Raw genomic sequence first — 13,812 nt, forward strand, 5'->3', positions numbered from 1 at the left:
CGGAGTACACCAGGGAAATTTGGTGTGCGGTAATCCTTGCACGGGGTAGTGCTCGGAGTACACCAGGGAAATTTTGGTGTGCGGTAAGCCTTGCACAGGGTAGTGCTTGGCAGTACACCAGGGAAATTTGGTGTGCGGTAATCCTTGCACGGGGTAGTGCTCGGAGTACACCAGGGAATTTTGGTGTGCGGTAAGCCTTGCACGGGGTAGTGCTTGGCAGTACACCAGGGAAATTTGGTGTGCGGTAATCCTTGCACGGGGTAGTGCTCGGAGTACACCAGGGAAATTTGGTGTGCGGTAATCCTTGCACGGGGTAGTGCTCGGAGTACACCAGGGAATTTTGGTGTGCGGTAAGCCTTGCACAGGGTAGTGCTTGGCAGTACACCAGGGAAATTTGGTGTGCGGTAATCCTTGCACGGGGTAGTGCTCGGAGTACACCAGGGAATTTTGGTGTGCGGTAAGCCTTGCACAGGGTAGTGCTTGGCAGTACACCAGGGAAATTTGGTGTGCGGTAATCCTTGCACGGGGTAGTGCTCGGAGTACACCAGGGAAATTTGGTGTGCGGTAAGCCTTGCACGGGGTAGTGCTTGGCAGTACACCAGGGAAATTTGGTGTGCGGTAATCCTTGCACGGGGTAGTGCTCGGAGTACACCAGGGAAATTTGGTGTGCGGTAATCCTTGCACGGGGTAGTGCTCGGAGTACACCAGGGAATTTTGGTGTGCGGTAAGCCTTGCACAGGGTAGTGCTTGGCAGTACACCAGGGAAATTTGGTGTGCGGTAATCCTTGCACGGGGTAGTGCTCGGAGTACACCAGGGAAATTTGGTGTGCGGTAAGCCTTGCACGGGGTAGTGCTTGGCAGTACACCAGGGAAATTTGGTGTGCGGTAATCCTTGCACGGGGTAGTGCTCGGAGTACACCAGGGAAATTTGGTGTGCGGTAATCCTTGCACGGGGTAGTGCTCGGAGTACACCAGGGAATTTTGGTGTGCGGTAAGCCTTGCACAGGGTAGTGCTTGGCAGTACACCAGGGAAATTTGGTGTGCGGTAATCCTTGCACGGGGTAGTGCTTGGCAGTACACCCCCATTTTCCAGGATAGGAAAAATGGGAAATATGAGTTCCAGGGGACAGGGAGATATCCCTGGGGGAGTGCCTCCCGACTGTCCTTTAGGAAGGATGTTGAGAAATTGGAAGAATAACCCCAAAACTAAGGAAAAAGATAGGAAGAAAATGGTTAAATATTGTGTATCAGTCTGAACGAAAGAACCAATTAAAGGAGCTGCAGTATTTTGGCCAAAATACGGGTCTGACAAAGATTGGGTATGTCAGGCCTTAAATTTTTATGTTAATAACAAATTTCCATTTTCGGAAGAAGAATCGGAGTATGCAGCTTGTTGGATACAAGGAATAAATTTGGTTTTGAGCAAAAATCAGAATAAAGAGGGAAAGAAAAAGGAAGAGACAAGTGATAAATGGGACCTTCTGGATAACTTACCTCCTCCTTATAACCCCCAAGTTGCTGCAGCAGCAGCGGCTGCTGTAGCAGTTTCTCCGAAAGAAGAGACAGGAACTATAGATAACATTAGCTCTGGGAACAGGAGGTACCCCAAACTGGTAAAAGAATTAGAACAAGGTAGAAGAGGTACTGAGAATTTTGCCTTCCCTGATACTAACAGCACTAACACTATCTGTGTATCCTCTTAAGTGAACTTCCCCCCCTCCTTACCAGCAGAGAGGTTAGGAGTTTCCTAGGGCCTAACTTATACTCTTGGGGAGGGGGAATTATGTATATAAATATGTTGTTTACAGGGAAAGAAATGGGAATGATCAGGAGGAGAGCTGCAATACAAAAATGGGAAAGAACTCATCCTCCAGGACCAGGGGTAATACCGGCAGGGCAGAAATAACCACTTGCCGATCCTGGCTGGAAGAATAATAGTGTGCAACACAGAAATCATATGAGAGACTTGGGGTCAGAATGAGAAAGTACTTGGGGATGAATCCTGAGGACCTGGTATCCCAAGGGCTCTTGAAAGTTCATTTTGTGATTGAAGCCTGGCAAGATGCACAGAAAATGCTCCAGAAGGTGGGGGGGATGTAGTGAACAGTCACTGGGGGCCCTCCTGTGGGAGGCCCTGAACGTGTGTGTCAAGAGGGGAGATGAGAAGGAACAGCAGAGAGTGAAACTAATGGTATTGACAGTGTAGCAGGTAGTCAGGCAGAGGGTTGGAGAAAGAGGAAGAAAATCTTCAGGGGGAGTCAGGGCCAGGATGGAAAAGAGGGGAAGAGAGATGAAGGAATGGCAGGCAAGGAAAGCTACCCGTGTTGTGGCCTGAATCTTAGCAGGGACAGGCTTTGATGGGATGTTTTAAGTGTGGGCAGGCTGGCCACTTCAGGTAGGAATATCCGGAGTGGAAGAAGGAGGAGAGAAGGAAAATGGGATGAGGGAGAAAGGTATGGAATTAAGTTGGCTAATGACTGAGACTTTGGAGAAAGTACAGGCTGGAGAAAGATAGGAAGAAGTGTTAAGAAGAGTTATTGAAGGTGTTAAAGGTGTGGTATGTAATGTTTGACAGAGCTGTTTTTTGAATGAGTTGGGAAAGTTGAATGAGCAGGGAAAGAGGATGTAGGCATTATCTAAGTAACCGTCTAGAAGTTTTGGTATATTTGCTGTGGTGTTTGGTCAGTTTCCCAAGTATCGAGAAGGGGGGGACGGGGGGGGCAGCCTGCTCCACCAGGGGCCTCTCCACAGGCCGCAGGGGGCTTCGGCTTCGGCGCCTGGAGCGCCTCCACCCCCTCCGTCTGTGCTGACTTTGGTGTCTGCGGGGAGGTTTCTCACTCCTCGCTCTCCCAGCTGCTGTTGAGCAGCAGGTTTTTGTTTGTTTGTATGTTTGTTTTCGTGGATGTGCTCTCACAGAGGCACGGACTGTGTTGCTCATGGCTTGGCTCTGGGCAGCGGTGGGCCCCTCTGGGGCCGGATGAAATTGTCCCTTATCTGCTACGGGGTGGTTTCTGGATTCTCCTCGTGGGGGCTGCCACTGCAGCCCCCTCCCGAACCTTGCCATCAAACACAATACAGAGGGGCAGCTAGGTCATTAATGGCCTGTAAAGTATAAGGGATTAAATTAACTAATGAAACCCTAACAAGTGATGGGGGTAGAAGGGGCTGGGGTAACAGTGCCACCTTTGGGGGGTACCAAGCTGAGACTAGGGGATAAAATGATCTCTGGGCAATTATTGTATGTACCCAAGCCAGGGACTAACTTGTTGGGAAGGGATTTGATGATGAAATTGGGCATTCAAATAGTAAATTGTTAGACTGGAATAACAGTGGTATTAATGGAGTGCTCTCAGGCCTTGAGAGCAAAGATATGTTCACCTCTGGCTGGAAAGACTCTGAAGTGGGGGCGGAAGCAACAATACATATGGACAGTTTTACCTCAGGGGTTTACAGGGCCTCTGATTAATTTGGGCAAAGTTCTAGAACAGATTTTGGAGCAATTCCAACCTCCCAAGGAGGAATTTCTGTTACAAAATGTGTATGATTGTTTATTGTCAGGACAGGAGAAAACAGTTGTGAAGGAAGCTACTAACAAGCTATTCAACTTTCTGGGAAAGCAGGGCTTGGGAGTATTGAAAAATAAATTACAATACGTAGAAAGAGAAGTCAGGTATTTAAGGCATCTAATGTCTGAGGGAAAACTGAGAATAAATCCAGAGAGGATTCAGGGAATTGTTGAAAACTAAGAAAGAACTAAAAAGTTTTTAAGAGAGATTTCTTTAAGGAATCAGGAGCCACAAAGCCTGAGGGAAAATGGATACTCCCTGATGGGAGAGAAATGCTGAATAAAGCACCAATGAGGCAAATATGATGTTTTACATCAAGAGAGTCATTGGGAGATGCAAGCAATGTGTGATGTTGTGCTAAGAAAGTATGTCTGTGTAGGAATATACACTTTAGTGAAGCAAATATGCAGAGGATGTACCATATGTCAAAAGGCAAATAAAAAGGTCATTTGTAACTAACCTAGAGGGGGACGGGAGCCAGGGATTTGACCTTTCCAAAGTATACAGGTAGACTTTACTGAGTTACGTAAAGGAGGGAGATTTAAGTACTTGTTTGTCCTAATTGGCCACGTGACTGGATGGGTGTAAGCTTTCCCCTCTGTATCTGCCACTGCAAACACGGTGGCTAAGGTATCACCGGAGCAAATAGTCCCTAGATATGGGATAGCTGAAAACATTGATTCAGATCAAGGAAATAATTTCACTTCACAAGTACTGCAAGGGTTAATGCAGGCCTTAGAGATTGAGTGGGCTTTTCACACCCCCTGGCACCCCTCCTCTTCTGGGAAGGCAAAGCGAATGAACCAGACATTAAAGAAGCAATTAACTAAATTAGTGTTAAAAACCCAACTTCCTTGGGTAAAATGTTTACTTTTAGCACTCCTCCAGGTTCAAACAGCACCAAGAAACGATATAGGAATTTCACCGTATGAGATGCTGTTCGGATTACCCTATCTGGGCAGAAGGGATGAGATACCGCAATTCGAAACAAGAGAGTTTTCTTAAGAACTGTGTTCTGGGGTTGTCCTCTTCTTTGTCATTTCTCAGGACCCGTGGGAAATTGGGTCCTGATTCAGACCTGGAAAGGATCAACTCCGGCCCGAATGGGAAGGACACTTCCAAGTACTACTAACCACTGAAACAGCCATAGGAACTGCGGAAAAAGGTTGGACTCACTATACGCGAGTGAAGGCATCCGTCGACCCTAGTACCTGGGAAGCTGTTCCTACAGAAGACTTGTTGGAAGCTGAAATCGAAGAGAAAAATCTCATAGTGGACTCTGAGCGGGATAAGAGCTTGCGATTGTAAACTAACCTTTTATTTTCACAGGTAACTAGTGAGTGTGACTTGTGATTGAGAGAAAGGACTGGCCTATAGTGAATTGAAGTGTTCCCAAGGGGGGTTTGTTATGGTAGTAGTGTATATCTTATTCTTTGTATTAATAATTATTTGGAAACCTAAGGTTTAAAAATAATGACAGGGAAAAATCAATTATTAATTTTGTTTTCAGTGATTATAGGCCTCAGAGAAAGCCTTGGTCAATTGGCAACTTGGAAAAGGCATGACCAGATAATAGTAAGATGGGATACCCCATAAAAATATGGGTGAATGTGACAGAGGGTTATGTACCACGATCTGCCATGTTTGATGCTTGTGAGGTGTTGGCTTGTGGAGATTTAAATGCCCAACGACAATTGAGCAGAGGGAACGAATAACTGGTAGAGACCCAACAGCCAGATTGAGAATAGCTGTATGGAAACGATCCTCTATTGCCATCAGAGAAAGGGAGAAACTCAAGGAGAAAACAGGAGAGAAAACAGGAGGCCCTCTTTGAAATGCGGCAGTTCAAACATTTGAGATTGAAACAGGGTACGGGGATGTGAATGCCTGGATAGAATGGGTCAAATATACTGTCCAGAGTCTCAACCATAGCAATTGCTATGCTTGTGCCTCGGGATGACTGATTGCCCAGATAGTGCCCTGCCCACTGGGGTGGACCGAGGATTCCCAGGGAATGCGATGTATGATTGCATTGTACCAAGAAAAGACTGCCTGGGGAAATGAGGCCTGTAAGTCTCTCTCTTTGCTATTCCCTTCCTCGCATGATAGCAATATCAGGGTTCCCCCTGTATTCTCCACAGCTATAGGTAACCATACAGCTTGCCTCTCACGGCAGGGTGTGAGTGCTACCTGGCATCTGGGAGAATTTGCCTTGTGCACGAGAACCTTGAATGCTACCGAGGACTTGATGGGAAACTATTCAAGACTTGAGATCCCTAGGGCAGATCTCTGGTGGTACTGTGGAGGGAAGATCTTACGGTCCACCCTACCATCTAACTGGGGAGGCACTTGTGCACTTGTTCAATTAGCTATACCCTTCACCCTGGCATTTGAAAGCGAAACATCACAAATACCCAGAAGAAGTAAAAGAGGCTTAGGAATATCATTTGATGATAGAGTATACATAGATTCTATAGGGGTGCCTAGAGGAGTTCCTGATGAACATAAAGCCAGGAATCAAATTGCTGCAGGGTTTGAGTCACTGTTCTGGTGGGTAACAATTAATAAAAATGTGGATTGGATTAATTATGTCTATTATAATCAGCAGAGATTCATAAACTATACAAGAGATGCGATAAGAGGAATCGCTGAACAACTAGATGTCACCAGCAAAATGGCTTGGGAAAACAGAATAGAATTAGATATGATTCTTGCGGAGAGAGGTGGTGTGTGCATGATGCTGGGCAACCGTTGTTGTACTTTTATCCCTAACAATACTGCCCCGGATGGCACAGTAACTAGAGCATTGCAAGGGCTTACCACCCTTGCCAATGAATTGGCAGAAAACTCAGGAGCAGACACTTCCATCACAGGATGGTTGGAATCTTGGTTTGGTAAATGGAAAGGGATGGTAGTGTCCATATTTACATCCTTGATTGTAGTAGCAGGAGTTTTGACAGCCATTGGTTGTTGCATTATCCCCTGTGTAAGGGGACTTGTCCAGCGGTTAATTGAAACTGCACTTTTGAAACAAATGACCATGGATCCACCACCCTACTCAGATAAGATGATGATATTAGAGGAAATGGAAAGCAAAGAAAGTAAAGAAGAGGAAGACATCTACCAGATTACATCTTAGAGAAAAATTTTGCAAAAATCAACAAATTATAAAAAGAGAAAAGGGGGGAATTGTGGGAATAGAAATGTTGTTTTTGCAGTGTTACATTGTATAGAAGGAAGGAATGTGGTATTGAGATATGCTTACAGTGATAAGAAAGCTCAGCAGGTGTCCTCCTAAAATGCAGACAACCAGACTCCTTAGAGCAATCAGGTGAAAATCACTATGTTAAGTCAAGCCAGATAAGGGGAGAAAACATTACCATCTCAAAAACAGGCCGGCAACTGAAGGCCAGGCATTGTCTGTGAAGCATCAGGTAGATTGTGAACCTGGATTACCCACTCCAGTGGGGAAACAGGGGAGGGTCCTGTCATCAAAAAGTATATAAACTGTGTTTTTGGAACTAGTAGGTGCGCTCTCCTGCTTGTGGGGCGCCCGCCATTGCAATCGCGAATAAATTACTACTTCACTGAGATCCTCGCCTGAGCCTAAGTTATTGGCTACGGAGTGTTTCTCACATTGTGATGAAACAATATCTAAAGCTCCTAAATTAATCACAACTGTAACTTAACAAAAGCTTTGTAAATATGATTATTTCCACCTTCCCCAACCTCAGTCTGGAGGAGATGCAATGTGTGATCTGCTATGCAGCAGTGGTGGAAACAGCAGCTCACCTTCCTGACAGGGTGGCACCACCATTGTCATTTTGGTGTTTGTAGTGCAATGCTAATAGGCTCTAAGGGTGGGTGGGATCTTCTGTTAAATTCCAGTCCCGTAGTAGGCAGGATAATTGATGCCTGGAAACTCCAGCCTTGTTTTGATAGGCTGCTTTAAGGGTCTATTTTATGTTCTTGTTCTAGCAAATAGTTAACTGAAACTGCAACTGCTTTTAAGGAATCAGTTACTTTTTTTGATTCCTGAAATTATGATCTCTGTATTTGCTCCTGTCCTGCTATCTTTGCAACCGTGGTGAATCCATTAAAGGAAACTTTCAAGCATGCCATTCTTATTTATAAACCTTTGCAATCTGGGGAACAACTGAATTGATACTGTCAGGTAGCGTTTGATACATCTTGCAGTTAAAGTGACAGATACTTTGTGGGTTTTCTTTTTCCTTTTCTTCTAGATTTTGTGGTTTACTTTGGAGAACAACAGCATTTTAATTTATCTAGAATAATATATATAGAAGATAATTTTGTAGTGATAACAGATAAGCAAAACAAGATCTTCACCTTTGGTCTTGAGAGAGAAGTAAAATGGCAAAAAATAAATAAAAATAATAATTGTATCCTTATAAAGCAATTTGATTCCCTCCCTACCCCTCCCAACACCTTTGAACTTCTTACTCTTCATAAATAGCTTTCCAACATGCAATTCATAGTTATTAATAGTTACAGTTCTTATGTCATTTCAAAAGCACTCTGTACCTAACAGGCATGAGCCTGAAATTCTTTTGTTCTGAGCCGAAATGAAAGTCTTAGTGCATGACAGGGGGAAGTAAATTAAACAATTGTTATAGGGCTATTTTTAGGTTCAGTAACTGCACCAGGCACTGTTGTTTGATGCTTCTGATTTATTTATTATTTCTGCTTTAAAAATTTCAAGGGAAGAACTGTCAGATGTGCATGTTAGACTAAAAGGTGTTTCAGGTCTACACTGAATATGAGTGTGAGGCTAGTTCACACCTGTCTCCTTTGGGGACTTCAGTTGGTTATGCCTATTGTGCTTTGTGTTTATTCAGTTATTTGGTATTAATATTTTTTGTTATTGTTGTTTGTTTTGAGAATTAAAGCATAGAGGTGCCAATAATAAGGCAGTGCCTTTACCCTGCATGCTACGTCTTGCAGTGATGTCCTTGCATTGCTCTCTAGCTTCTAGTGCCTGTAAATAGTGGCTGCAAATCAGTGTTGCACCTTTGGCAGCAGGGGTAATTTTTCAGGATACAAATTGAAATTAGTTGTCCTGCAGGCTGTTAGGGGACTTTGTACTTAGCTGCCCTGCCTGATTTTTTTTTTTTTAACTCTTCCGTTTTTTCTCTTGTTTGTAGTCTTTACTGTTAAGCAAAAAATGGCATGTTTTATATTAGTATCATTTCATATGGTTCAGTTCTAGACAAGAATTATTAGGGTTATCTCGTCCATACTCTGCAGTCTTAGGTCCATGATATCTGTCTAATGCTGCAGCTTTTCTTAATACCAGAGCAGAAAGTGAAACGTTTCTTCTAGAAGCAGGGAAGGCATCAGCCTTCACCTCTTAAAAGACAATGTGAAGTTCACCATTTCATTCAGTTATCACAGGTACAAGTAAACTGTTTCATACTTCTCGCCATTTAAGTTTGGCTTGATATGAGACAGGACTCAAAGGCAATTTGCTGACTGTCCTCTATCCTAAGTCAGGATGGCAAGCTGCTGCCAATAGCCTCAGTGACTGACAACAAATTGGGAGAGAAATGAAAATGATACGATTTTTTTTTTATGAGCAAGCTATTCTGTTACACGTTCTCATTGAAGTAGTAATCTGAAACAAGAAAAGTTTTTTTTATTGTTTCAGAAATAAATGGACTAACTTCTGCCCAGCTGAACTTGATCAGAATTTAAATGGCATTTAAGAGGCATTGGCATTTAGAATGGGTCAAAAATATTTAAAGAGGATAATTCCTCCTACACAGATTTATACAAATACTGTCATAATACCTTTCAGAGTCCCAGCTCTCTTCTGCAGTATGCGGAAGCTTTAAAATGTCCTTCCTTTAAAAAAGCCTTCAGCTGAAATGTTCATTAGACACTTATTTCAGATGATTTTAAGGATTCTTTGGAATAACAATTGTTCTAGATCTGGCTTTCTGAACAGACCAAACAACCATCGTCCCTCTGAAATGGTATCTAAAGCCCTAGACGGTAAAATACAGTATTTGTTGATATGTTGGCTTTTTTGCTGCTCATAAAATATAAAATAAAAATTAAATATCTGACATGCTAGAAATGTCTCATTTCAGCTGAATTGGGTTACGAGGTAAATCTTCAGTTGTATCCTCCTCTGCACTGTGCATCTTCGTACTTTTTCTTTTGGTTGCAAATAAACAACAGAAATGAACTAAGCTGAGGACTTGCTGATGATAAAAGGGAGTATGTTTTATGCTCCTTTTATGCTGCTTGTGCTAGGCATAGAGCTCATCCGTCTGCATGATCAGCAAGCTAGTCTCAATCTCCTAATCCAGCAGCAAAAGTGGTTTTAGTTAATAGATAGCTTCCAGATATTTGCAAATGTTTTTTGCTTTTTTTTTTTTTAATGTATGCTACTCTATGTATGCTGTGCAAATAGAAGGAGCTGTGCAAATCTGAGTGTTCTTCTGGCATCTTCCCTGCTTCCTTCCTTAAGGCCCCCTGCCAGTGTATGAGAGCAGTTTGCTTTGTGTTGTTCCAAGCAGGGTAAGAAGGCAGTGGTTGTACTTAGCCAGAAGCAACTTCTTATGGAGATGAACAGTGTGTTACTGCTAAGAGAACTAGGATATCATCTTTGATTTCGTCTTATACGTCACATATCTGTCTACACTGATATATTCCATGAATTTTTTATTCACTTTGTCACGCTATCTTTGTGGTACATCTCTATTTTTCTTTCAAGTATTTGGAAATCTACGTTGAATAATTTGTATTAGGAAGCATACAAGTTAAAAGTAATGTTAAGCTTTCCAAGGTATGATAGTAAGTTAATTTTGATTACTTGCCTTCATTTAATTGTTCTTGTATGGATTCTGATCTTTTGCAGTTTATTTTGCTCTCATCTCATCTTTGTAATTCAAAGAAATACAATTTTGGTAATATTTGGGTTGCCAGTAAATTCTATGATATTGCAGTGTTTAAAAGTTGAGTGTGTGTGTATAAAATCGTACTTTTCTGTGGTGATTACTGAAGTCTATTATGATGGCAATTGTTTTACATATTAAAGCTTGTAAGAGAAAATGTTTTTACTTGTCAAATAGCTTAAAAAAATAAAAACCAGTGTATTTTCTTATTAGCTGGAGAGCAAATGGCAAGAAACAAACACACACACCTCCGCCCCATGAAATTTAGGAAGTACTCTGGTGTGCAAAGTCAGTGCTCTTTATTCAGAAGAGAGCTTATGTAAATAGAAATCGATTGAAGTCCTGTGTTTTTGGAAGTTTTACCTCCAATGTTACTAAATACGTGTTGCTCTTAAAAGTGAATGTAGGCTGCTTCATGATTTATATAGTGTTGATCATGACTAGGGGTAATTGTGAGGCTGAAATTCCAGCCTATGGAAGAATCTGGGCAGTACATGTACTGTGTGATGCAATCCTTAGCAATGGGCCTAACATAACAGCTGCTGTGTGTTTGCACCAGATTAATTCTGAGCCAGTAAACCTTCCCGGCGTGAGGAACACCGAGCTGCACGGCATGGGCATACCCAGGTGGGTTTGTAGGGGCTGGATGACCTGCAGCAGCACCAGCCCTGAGGTGAAGCTAAATCAGCTCTCGAGCTGATTCTGTTCTGCGGCAGTTTGTTGTGTATGTACTGACTGCCTCCAGGTGCAAGAGGACAGTGAAGTAACGTTGGAGCTGGCTCCTGACTGGAGCAGCTTGGATCTCTCAGCTGTGTTGTATAGTGTTTCAGAGCACAAGCTACCCACAGGTGTTCAGGTGTACCCAAAGGCTTCCATTGGGAACACTTTTTGATGGGAGTAGATTAATTCCTGCTTAACAATAAACCCTGAAAAATGAGGAGGAGTAGATGCTTGCAAAGTTCATTGATTTCTCTGAGGCAATTCACTGTTGCTTTCATGTTACTGTTGTTATCTTTAGTTAAAGAATTCCATCTTCATTTCCTACCTACAAAAAAGATTAAGTATTTACAACAGAAATACACAAAAATTACAGCATTTTAACCTGCTGTAGTTCTTTGTCACTTATGGCCCATCAGATTATTTTTTTTTTAAACAGACTGCTGAAGTATTTTTTGTCACAGGCTTAAATTAACATTTTATGCTTCTTTTTTAATTCAGTTATTTTTAATCCTCAAAAGTGGGATGGTTGAGTGGTCAAGCAACAGTGGTGTTATTCAAATTACATGTTCCTTAGATACTTGTACTTGTCAGGAGATGTTTGCTTCCTCCTGACTTGCAGATTCTCCTCATCCTCTCACTATTGGTAACTGTTCTCTTCTGCAAGGCACCCAGAAGGTGCTCCAAGCAAAATGAGCTAGATAAGCTTAGTAGTTTAAGTTGGTGATCCAAGCTACCTTGTCTGAATTTTCACCCGAGTGATAAGATAGTGCTCACATGAAGTAGTCTGCTGACTCTGCAGTGGAGGTGGTAATTTCCTGGCAGGGGAGCAGATGGCAAATTCAGGTGGTTAGTCATCTTCAAGCTCATTGTAAGTTTGTGTAAAAAAATAAAAAATAAATCCACTTGCTTTAGAGTTTTTATTATGAGGGCTATTCTTGCATCTTGTTTTACGGTATTTTTAGTACCAGTCTTTTTTTTACCCAGCTAAAGCATGTATTGTCATCTACCTGGACTTCTGCGAGGCCTTTGACGTGGTCCCACATGACATCCTGGTCTCCGAATTGGAGAGAGATGGATTTGATGGGTGGACCATACAGTGGATAAGGAGTTGGCTTGAAGGTGGCACCCAGAGAGTGGTGGTCAGTGGCTCTGTGTCCAAGTGGAGGCCGGAGACAAGTGGTGTACCTCAGGAGTGGGTCCTCAAACTGGTGCTGTTTAATATCTTTATCAATGACATAGACATTGGGATCAAGTGCACTCTCAGCATGTTTGCAGATGACACCAAGCTGAGTGGTGCAGTCGATACACCAGAAGGAAGGGATGCCATCCAAAGGGACCTGGACAGGCTGGAGAAGTTGGCCCATGTGAACCTAATGAGGTTCAACAAGTCTAAGTACAGGGTGCTGCACCTGAGCTGGGGCAATCACAGACATGAGTACAGGCTAGAAGAAGAACTCATTGAGAGCAGCCCTGCAGAGAAGGACTTGGGGGTTCTGGTGGATGAAAAGCTCGGCATGAGCCAGCAGTGTGTGCTTGCAGCCCAGAAGGGCATCTGCATCCTGGGCTACATCAAAAGGAGGGGCCAGCAGGGGTGGGAGGTGATTGTCTCCCCTCTGATCAGCCCTCAGGAGGCCCCACTTGGAGTACTTCATCCAGGTCTGGAGCCCCCAGCACAAGAAGGATGTGGGGCTGTTAGAGCAGGTCCAGGGGAGGGACACAAAGATGATCAAGGGGCTGGAGCACCTCTCCTAGGTAGAAAGACTGAGAGAGCTGGGGCTGTTCAGCCTGGAGAAGGGAAGGCTCCTGGGGGGACCTCATTGCAGCCTTTCAGTACTTGAAGGGGACGTATGAAGAAGATTGAGAGCAACTGTTTTCTCAAACAGACATTGACAGGACAAGGGGGAATGGTTTTAAACTAAAAGAGGGGAGGTTTAGATTAGAGGTTAGGAGGAAATTCTTTACTCAGAGGGTGGTGAGGCACTGGAACAGGCTGCCCAGAGAGGTTGTGGATGCCCCATCCCTGGAGGTGTTCAGGACCAGGTTGGACGAGGCCATGAGCAACCTGATCTAGTGGGTGGCATCCCTGCCTATGGCAGGGGGTTGGAACTAGGTGATCTTTGAGGTGCTTTCCAACCCAAGCCATTCTATGATTCTGTGTATTGTGGATGTCTAACCCAGGGTATGTGCTTACCAACGCTTGTTCTAACCATCACTTAGAATAGTCTGGGTTAGAAGGGACCTTAAAGCCCATCTAATTCCAACCCCTGCCATAGCTAGGGACACCTTCCACCAGACCAGGTTGCCCAAAACCCCATCCAGCCTGGCCTTAAACACTTCCAGGGATGGGGCATCCACAGCTTCTCTGGGTAGCCTGTTCCAGTGCCTCATCACCATCAGAGTAAAGAATTTATTCCTAATACATAATCTAAATCTATGCTTTTTTAGTTTAAAGCCATTACTCCTTGTCCTATCACTACAGTCCCTGACAGAGTCCGTCTCCTGTTTGAACAGATTAGTCTCTGTTCAGTGGAGGTGATGGGACTGAGCAGGACTTACTTTCAGGTTTTGTGAAGAATTGAATTTCTGGGAAGATAAAGATTTTT

At 43.4% G+C, this 13,812-nt stretch overlaps 1 protein-coding gene across 1 annotated transcript in view; it reads left to right on the forward strand.

Annotated features, from left to right (window-relative positions):
* Positions 1-13,812, forward strand: part of NOL8 (nucleolar protein 8) — a 56,226-nt gene that overhangs the window by 32,734 nt on the left and 9,680 nt on the right. The window lies entirely within an intron of this gene.

Source organism: Anser cygnoides, chromosome 10 (genome assembly GCF_040182565.1).
Source record: "Anser cygnoides isolate HZ-2024a breed goose chromosome 10, Taihu_goose_T2T_genome, whole genome shotgun sequence".
NCBI classification, from domain to species: Eukaryota; Metazoa; Chordata; class Aves; order Anseriformes; family Anatidae; genus Anser; species Anser cygnoides.